At 42.4% G+C, this 6000-nt stretch overlaps 16 non-coding genes and 1 pseudogene across 16 annotated transcripts; all 17 read left to right on the forward strand.

Moving 5' to 3' along the window:
• The first annotated feature begins 12 nt into the window (after positions 1-12).
• LOC135569302 (5S ribosomal RNA) lies at positions 13-131 on the forward strand. The gene has a single exon (XR_010462890.1). It is a non-coding gene; the product is annotated as a 5S ribosomal RNA (ribosomal RNA).
• Positions 132-373: 242 nt separating this feature from the next.
• LOC135569303 (5S ribosomal RNA) lies at positions 374-492 on the forward strand. The gene has a single exon (XR_010462891.1). It is a non-coding gene; the product is annotated as a 5S ribosomal RNA (ribosomal RNA).
• Positions 493-732: 240 nt separating this feature from the next.
• Positions 733-851, forward strand: LOC135569304 (5S ribosomal RNA). Its single transcript, XR_010462892.1, has one exon. It is a non-coding gene; the product is annotated as a 5S ribosomal RNA (ribosomal RNA).
• Positions 852-1093: 242 nt separating this feature from the next.
• On the forward strand, positions 1094-1212 carry LOC135569603 (5S ribosomal RNA). Its single transcript, XR_010463190.1, has one exon. It is a non-coding gene; the product is annotated as a 5S ribosomal RNA (ribosomal RNA).
• A 242-nt stretch (positions 1213-1454) lies between these two features.
• LOC135569305 (5S ribosomal RNA) lies at positions 1455-1573 on the forward strand. The gene has a single exon (XR_010462893.1). It is a non-coding gene; the product is annotated as a 5S ribosomal RNA (ribosomal RNA).
• Positions 1574-1815: 242 nt separating this feature from the next.
• Positions 1816-1934, forward strand: LOC135569306 (5S ribosomal RNA). Its single transcript, XR_010462894.1, has one exon. It is a non-coding gene; the product is annotated as a 5S ribosomal RNA (ribosomal RNA).
• A 242-nt stretch (positions 1935-2176) lies between these two features.
• Positions 2177-2295, forward strand: LOC135569308 (5S ribosomal RNA). Its single transcript, XR_010462896.1, has one exon. It is a non-coding gene; the product is annotated as a 5S ribosomal RNA (ribosomal RNA).
• Positions 2296-2537: 242 nt separating this feature from the next.
• LOC135569694 (5S ribosomal RNA) lies at positions 2538-2655 on the forward strand (annotated as a pseudogene).
• Positions 2656-2897: 242 nt separating this feature from the next.
• Positions 2898-3016, forward strand: LOC135569309 (5S ribosomal RNA). The gene has a single exon (XR_010462897.1). It is a non-coding gene; the product is annotated as a 5S ribosomal RNA (ribosomal RNA).
• A 242-nt stretch (positions 3017-3258) lies between these two features.
• LOC135569310 (5S ribosomal RNA) lies at positions 3259-3377 on the forward strand. The gene has a single exon (XR_010462898.1). It is a non-coding gene; the product is annotated as a 5S ribosomal RNA (ribosomal RNA).
• Positions 3378-3608: 231 nt separating this feature from the next.
• LOC135569311 (5S ribosomal RNA) lies at positions 3609-3727 on the forward strand. The gene has a single exon (XR_010462899.1). It is a non-coding gene; the product is annotated as a 5S ribosomal RNA (ribosomal RNA).
• Positions 3728-3969: 242 nt separating this feature from the next.
• On the forward strand, positions 3970-4088 carry LOC135569312 (5S ribosomal RNA). Its single transcript, XR_010462900.1, has one exon. It is a non-coding gene; the product is annotated as a 5S ribosomal RNA (ribosomal RNA).
• Positions 4089-4329: 241 nt separating this feature from the next.
• Positions 4330-4448, forward strand: LOC135569313 (5S ribosomal RNA). The gene has a single exon (XR_010462901.1). It is a non-coding gene; the product is annotated as a 5S ribosomal RNA (ribosomal RNA).
• A 239-nt stretch (positions 4449-4687) lies between these two features.
• On the forward strand, positions 4688-4806 carry LOC135569314 (5S ribosomal RNA). Its single transcript, XR_010462902.1, has one exon. It is a non-coding gene; the product is annotated as a 5S ribosomal RNA (ribosomal RNA).
• Positions 4807-5048: 242 nt separating this feature from the next.
• Positions 5049-5167, forward strand: LOC135569315 (5S ribosomal RNA). The gene has a single exon (XR_010462903.1). It is a non-coding gene; the product is annotated as a 5S ribosomal RNA (ribosomal RNA).
• A 242-nt stretch (positions 5168-5409) lies between these two features.
• On the forward strand, positions 5410-5528 carry LOC135569316 (5S ribosomal RNA). The gene has a single exon (XR_010462904.1). It is a non-coding gene; the product is annotated as a 5S ribosomal RNA (ribosomal RNA).
• A 242-nt stretch (positions 5529-5770) lies between these two features.
• Positions 5771-5889, forward strand: LOC135569317 (5S ribosomal RNA). Its single transcript, XR_010462905.1, has one exon. It is a non-coding gene; the product is annotated as a 5S ribosomal RNA (ribosomal RNA).
• The last annotated feature ends 111 nt before the right edge of the window (positions 5890-6000 follow it).

The raw sequence follows: 6000 nt of genomic DNA on the forward strand, positions 1-6000 counted from the left end.
AGATAGTTTCTCGCTTACGGCCACACTGTCCTGAGTACGCCTGATCTCGTCTGATCTCAGAAGCTAAGCAGGGTCGGGCCTGGTTAGTACTTGGATGGGAGACCGCCTGGGAATACCAGGTGCTGTAAGCATTTTGTCAACTCTTTGTCCGTTTTTTCCCACAAGGCTGAAATATGTGCCCTCGCTTTGAAATAAGTAAGCAAGGTTAGTTTGTATTTCATCCAACAATCTGTGCTACAAATTATGGCTACAGTATATGCAATTTTTTCCACATTTTGAGTGACACAAAGATTCTTATCTAAATGGTGAAAATGCAACAGCTGTTAATCAGACTCACTTTGACTTTATATAGTGCACCAAGAGATAGTTTCTCGCTTACGGCCACACTGTCCTGAGTACGCCTGATCTCGTCTGATCTCAGAAGCTAAGCAGGGTCGGGCCTGGTTAGTACTTGGATGGGAGACCGCCTGGGAATACCAGGTGCTGTAAGCATTTTGTCAACTCTTTGTCCGTTTTTTCCCACAAGGCTGAAATATGTGCCCTCGCTTTGAAATAAGTAAGCAAGGTTAGTTTGTATTTCATCCAACAATCTGCTACAAATTATGGCTACAGTATATGCAATTTTTTCCACATTTTGAGTGACACAAAGATTCTTATCTAAATGGTGAAAATGCAACAGCTGTTAATCAGACTCACTTTGACTTTATATAGTGCACCAAGAGATAGTTTCTCGCTTACGGCCACACTGTCCTGAGTACGCCTGATCTCGTCTGATCTCAGAAGCTAAGCAGGGTCGGGCCTGGTTAGTACTTGGATGGGAGACCGCCTGGGAATACCAGGTGCTGTAAGCATTTTGTCAACTCTTTGTCCGTTTTTTCCCACAAGGCTGAAATATGTGCCCTCGCTTTGAAATAAGTAAGCAAGGTTAGTTTGTATTTCATCCAACAATCTGTGCTACAAATTATGGCTACAGTATATGCAATTTTTTCCACATTTTGAGTGACACAAAGATTCTTATCTAAATGGTGAAAATGCAACAGCTGTTAATCAGACTCACTTTGACTTTATATAGTGCACCAAGAGATAGTTTCTCTCTTACGGCCACACTGTCCTGAGTACGCCTGATCTCGTCTGATCTCAGAAGCTAAGCAGGGTCGGGCCTGGTTAGTACTTGGATGGGAGACCGCCTGGGAATACCAGGTGCTGTAAGCATTTTGTCAACTCTTTGTCCGTTTTTTCCCACAAGGCTGAAATATGTGCCCTCGCTTTGAAATAAGTAAGCAAGGTTAGTTTGTATTTCATCCAACAATCTGTGCTACAAATTATGGCTACAGTATATGCAATTTTTTCCACATTTTGAGTGACACAAAGATTCTTATCTAAATGGTGAAAATGCAACAGCTGTTAATCAGACTCACTTTGACTTTATATAGTGCACCAAGAGATAGTTTCTCGCTTACGGCCACACTGTCCTGAGTACGCCTGATCTCGTCTGATCTCAGAAGCTAAGCAGGGTCGGGCCTGGTTAGTACTTGGATGGGAGACCGCCTGGGAATACCAGGTGCTGTAAGCATTTTGTCAACTCTTTGTCCGTTTTTTCCCACAAGGCTGAAATATGTGCCCTCGCTTTGAAATAAGTAAGCAAGGTTAGTTTGTATTTCATCCAACAATCTGTGCTACAAATTATGGCTACAGTATATGCAATTTTTTCCACATTTTGAGTGACACAAAGATTCTTATCTAAATGGTGAAAATGCAACAGCTGTTAATCAGACTCACTTTGACTTTATATAGTGCACCAAGAGATAGTTTCTCGCTTACGGCCACACTGTCCTGAGTACGCCTGATCTCGTCTGATCTCAGAAGCTAAGCAGGGTCGGGCCTGGTTAGTACTTGGATGGGAGACCGCCTGGGAATACCAGGTGCTGTAAGCATTTTGTCAACTCTTTGTCCGTTTTTTCCCACAAGGCTGAAATATGTGCCCTCGCTTTGAAATAAGTAAGCAAGGTTAGTTTGTATTTCATCCAACAATCTGTGCTACAAATTATGGCTACAGTATATGCAATTTTTTCCACATTTTGAGTGACACAAAGATTCTTATCTAAATGGTGAAAATGCAACAGCTGTTAATCAGACTCACTTTGACTTTATATAGTGCACCAAGAGATAGTTTCTCGCTTACGGCCACACTGTCCTGAGTACGCCTGATCTCGTCTGATCTCAGAAGCTAAGCAGGGTCGGGCCTGGTTAGTACTTGGATGGGAGACCGCCTGGGAATACCAGGTGCTGTAAGCATTTTGTCAACTCTTTGTCCGTTTTTTCCCACAAGGCTGAAATATGTGCCCTCGCTTTGAAATAAGTAAGCAAGGTTAGTTTGTATTTCATCCAACAATCTGTGCTACAAATTATGGCTACAGTATATGCAATTTTTTCCACATTTTGAGTGACACAAAGATTCTTATCTAAATGGTGAAAATGCAACAGCTGTTAATCAGACTCACTTTGACTTTATATAGTGCACCAAGAGATAGTTTCTCGCTTACGGCCACACTGTCCTGAGTACGCCTGATCTCGTCTGATCTCAGAAGCTAGCAGGGTCGGGCCTGGTTAGTACTTGGATGGGAGACCGCCTGGGAATACCAGGTGCTGTAAGCATTTTGTCAACTCTTTGTCCGTTTTTTCCCACAAGGCTGAAATATGTGCCCTCGCTTTGAAATAAGTAAGCAAGGTTAGTTTGTATTTCATCCAACAATCTGTGCTACAAATTATGGCTACAGTATATGCAATTTTTTCCACATTTTGAGTGACACAAAGATTCTTATCTAAATGGTGAAAATGCAACAGCTGTTAATCAGACTCACTTTGACTTTATATAGTGCACCAAGAGATAGTTTCTCGCTTACGGCCACACTGTCCTGAGTACGCCTGATCTCGTCTGATCTCAGAAGCTAAGCAGGGTCGGGCCTGGTTAGTACTTGGATGGGAGACCGCCTGGGAATACCAGGTGCTGTAAGCATTTTGTCAACTCTTTGTCCGTTTTTTCCCACAAGGCTGAAATATGTGCCCTCGCTTTGAAATAAGTAAGCAAGGTTAGTTTGTATTTCATCCAACAATCTGTGCTACAAATTATGGCTACAGTATATGCAATTTTTTCCACATTTTGAGTGACACAAAGATTCTTATCTAAATGGTGAAAATGCAACAGCTGTTAATCAGACTCACTTTGACTTTATATAGTGCACCAAGAGATAGTTTCTCGCTTACGGCCACACTGTCCTGAGTACGCCTGATCTCGTCTGATCTCAGAAGCTAAGCAGGGTCGGGCCTGGTTAGTACTTGGATGGGAGACCGCCTGGGAATACCAGGTGCTGTAAGCATTTTGTCAACTCTTTGTCCGTTTTTTCCCACAAGGCTGAAATATGTGCCCTCGCTTTGAAATAAGTAAGCAAGGTTAGTTTGTATTTCATCCAACAATCTGTGCTACAAATTATGGCTACAGTATATGCAATTTTGAGTGACACAAAGATTCTTATCTAAATGGTGAAAATGCAACAGCTGTTAATCAGACTCACTTTGACTTTATATAGTGCACCAAGAGAGAGTTTCTCGCTTACGGCCACACTGTCCTGAGTACGCCTGATCTCGTCTGATCTCAGAAGCTAAGCAGGGTCGGGCCTGGTTAGTACTTGGATGGGAGACCGCCTGGGAATACCAGGTGCTGTAAGCATTTTGTCAACTCTTTGTCCGTTTTTTCCCACAAGGCTGAAATATGTGCCCTCGCTTTGAAATAAGTAAGCAAGGTTAGTTTGTATTTCATCCAACAATCTGTGCTACAAATTATGGCTACAGTATATGCAATTTTTTCCACATTTTGAGTGACACAAAGATTCTTATCTAAATGGTGAAAATGCAACAGCTGTTAATCAGACTCACTTTGACTTTATATAGTGCACCAAGAGATAGTTTCTCGCTTACGGCCACACTGTCCTGAGTACGCCTGATCTCGTCTGATCTCAGAAGCTAAGCAGGGTCGGGCCTGGTTAGTACTTGGATGGGAGACCGCCTGGGAATACCAGGTGCTGTAAGCATTTGGCAACTCTTTGTCCGTTTTTTCCCACAAGGCTGAAATATGTGCCCTCGCTTTGAAATAAGTAAGCAAGGTTAGTTTGTATTTCATCCAACAATCTGTGCTACAAATTATGGCTACAGTATATGCAATTTTTTCCACATTTTGAGTGACACAAAGATTCTTATCTAAATGGTGAAAATGCAACAGCTGTTAATCAGACTCACTTTGACTTTATATAGTGCACCAAGAGATAGTTTCTCGCTTACGGCCACACTGTCCTGAGTACGCCTGATCTCGTCTGATCTCAGAAGCTAAGCAGGGTCGGGCCTGGTTAGTACTTGGATGGGAGACCGCCTGGGAATACCAGGTGCTGTAAGCATTTTGTCAACTCTTTGTCCGTTTTTTCCCACAAGGCTGAAATATGTGCCCTCGCTTTGAAATAAGTAAGCAAGGTTAGTTTGTATTTCATCCAACAATCTGTGCTACAAATTATGGCTACAGTATATGCAATTTTTCCACATTGAGTGACACAAAGATTCTTATCTAAATGGTGAAAATGCAACAGCTGTTAATCAGACTCACTTTGACTTTATATAGTGCACCAAGAGATAGTTTCTCGCTTACGGCCACACTGTCCTGAGTACGCCTGATCTCGTCTGATCTCAGAAGCTAAGCAGGGTCGGGCCTGGTTAGTACTTGGATGGGAGACCGCCTGGGAATACCAGGTGCTGTAAGCATTTTGTCAACTCTTTGTCCGTTTTTTCCCACAAGGCTGAAATATGTGCCCTCGCTTTGAAATAAGTAAGCAAGGTTAGTTTGTATTTCATCCAACAATCTGTGCTACAAATTATGGCTACAGTATATGCAATTTTTTCCACATTTTGAGTGACACAAAGATTCTTATCTAAATGGTGAAAATGCAACAGCTGTTAATCAGACTCACTTTGACTTTATATAGTGCACCAAGAGATAGTTTCTCGCTTACGGCCACACTGTCCTGAGTACGCCTGATCTCGTCTGATCTCAGAAGCTAAGCAGGGTCGGGCCTGGTTAGTACTTGGATGGGAGACCGCCTGGGAATACCAGGTGCTGTAAGCATTTTGTCAACTCTTTGTCCGTTTTTTCCCACAAGGCTGAAATATGTGCCCTCGCTTTGAAATAAGTAAGCAAGGTTAGTTTGTATTTCATCCAACAATCTGTGCTACAAATTATGGCTACAGTATATGCAATTTTTTCCACATTTTGAGTGACACAAAGATTCTTATCTAAATGGTGAAAATGCAACAGCTGTTAATCAGACTCACTTTGACTTTATATAGTGCACCAAGAGATAGTTTCTCGCTTACGGCCACACTGTCCTGAGTACGCCTGATCTCGTCTGATCTCAGAAGCTAAGCAGGGTCGGGCCTGGTTAGTACTTGGATGGGAGACCGCCTGGGAATACCAGGTGCTGTAAGCATTTTGTCAACTCTTTGTCCGTTTTTTCCCACAAGGCTGAAATATGTGCCCTCGCTTTGAAATAAGTAAGCAAGGTTAGTTTGTATTTCATCCAACAATCTGTGCTACAAATTATGGCTACAGTATATGCAATTTTTTCCACATTTTGAGTGACACAAAGATTCTTATCTAAATGGTGAAAATGCAACAGCTGTTAATCAGACTCACTTTGACTTTATATAGTGCACCAAGAGATAGTTTCTCGCTTACGGCCACACTGTCCTGAGTACGCCTGATCTCGTCTGATCTCAGAAGCTAAGCAGGGTCGGGCCTGGTTAGTACTTGGATGGGAGACCGCCTGGGAATACCAGGTGCTGTAAGCATTTTGTCAACTCTTTGTCCGTTTTTTCCCACAAGGCTGAAATATGTGCCCTCGCTTTGAAATAAGTAAGCAAGGTTAGTTTGTATTTCATCCAACAATCTGTGCTACAAAT

This window comes from Oncorhynchus nerka, unplaced genomic scaffold (assembly GCF_034236695.1).
Source record: "Oncorhynchus nerka isolate Pitt River unplaced genomic scaffold, Oner_Uvic_2.0 unplaced_scaffold_1161, whole genome shotgun sequence".
NCBI lineage: Eukaryota > Metazoa > Chordata > Actinopteri > Salmoniformes > Salmonidae > Oncorhynchus > Oncorhynchus nerka.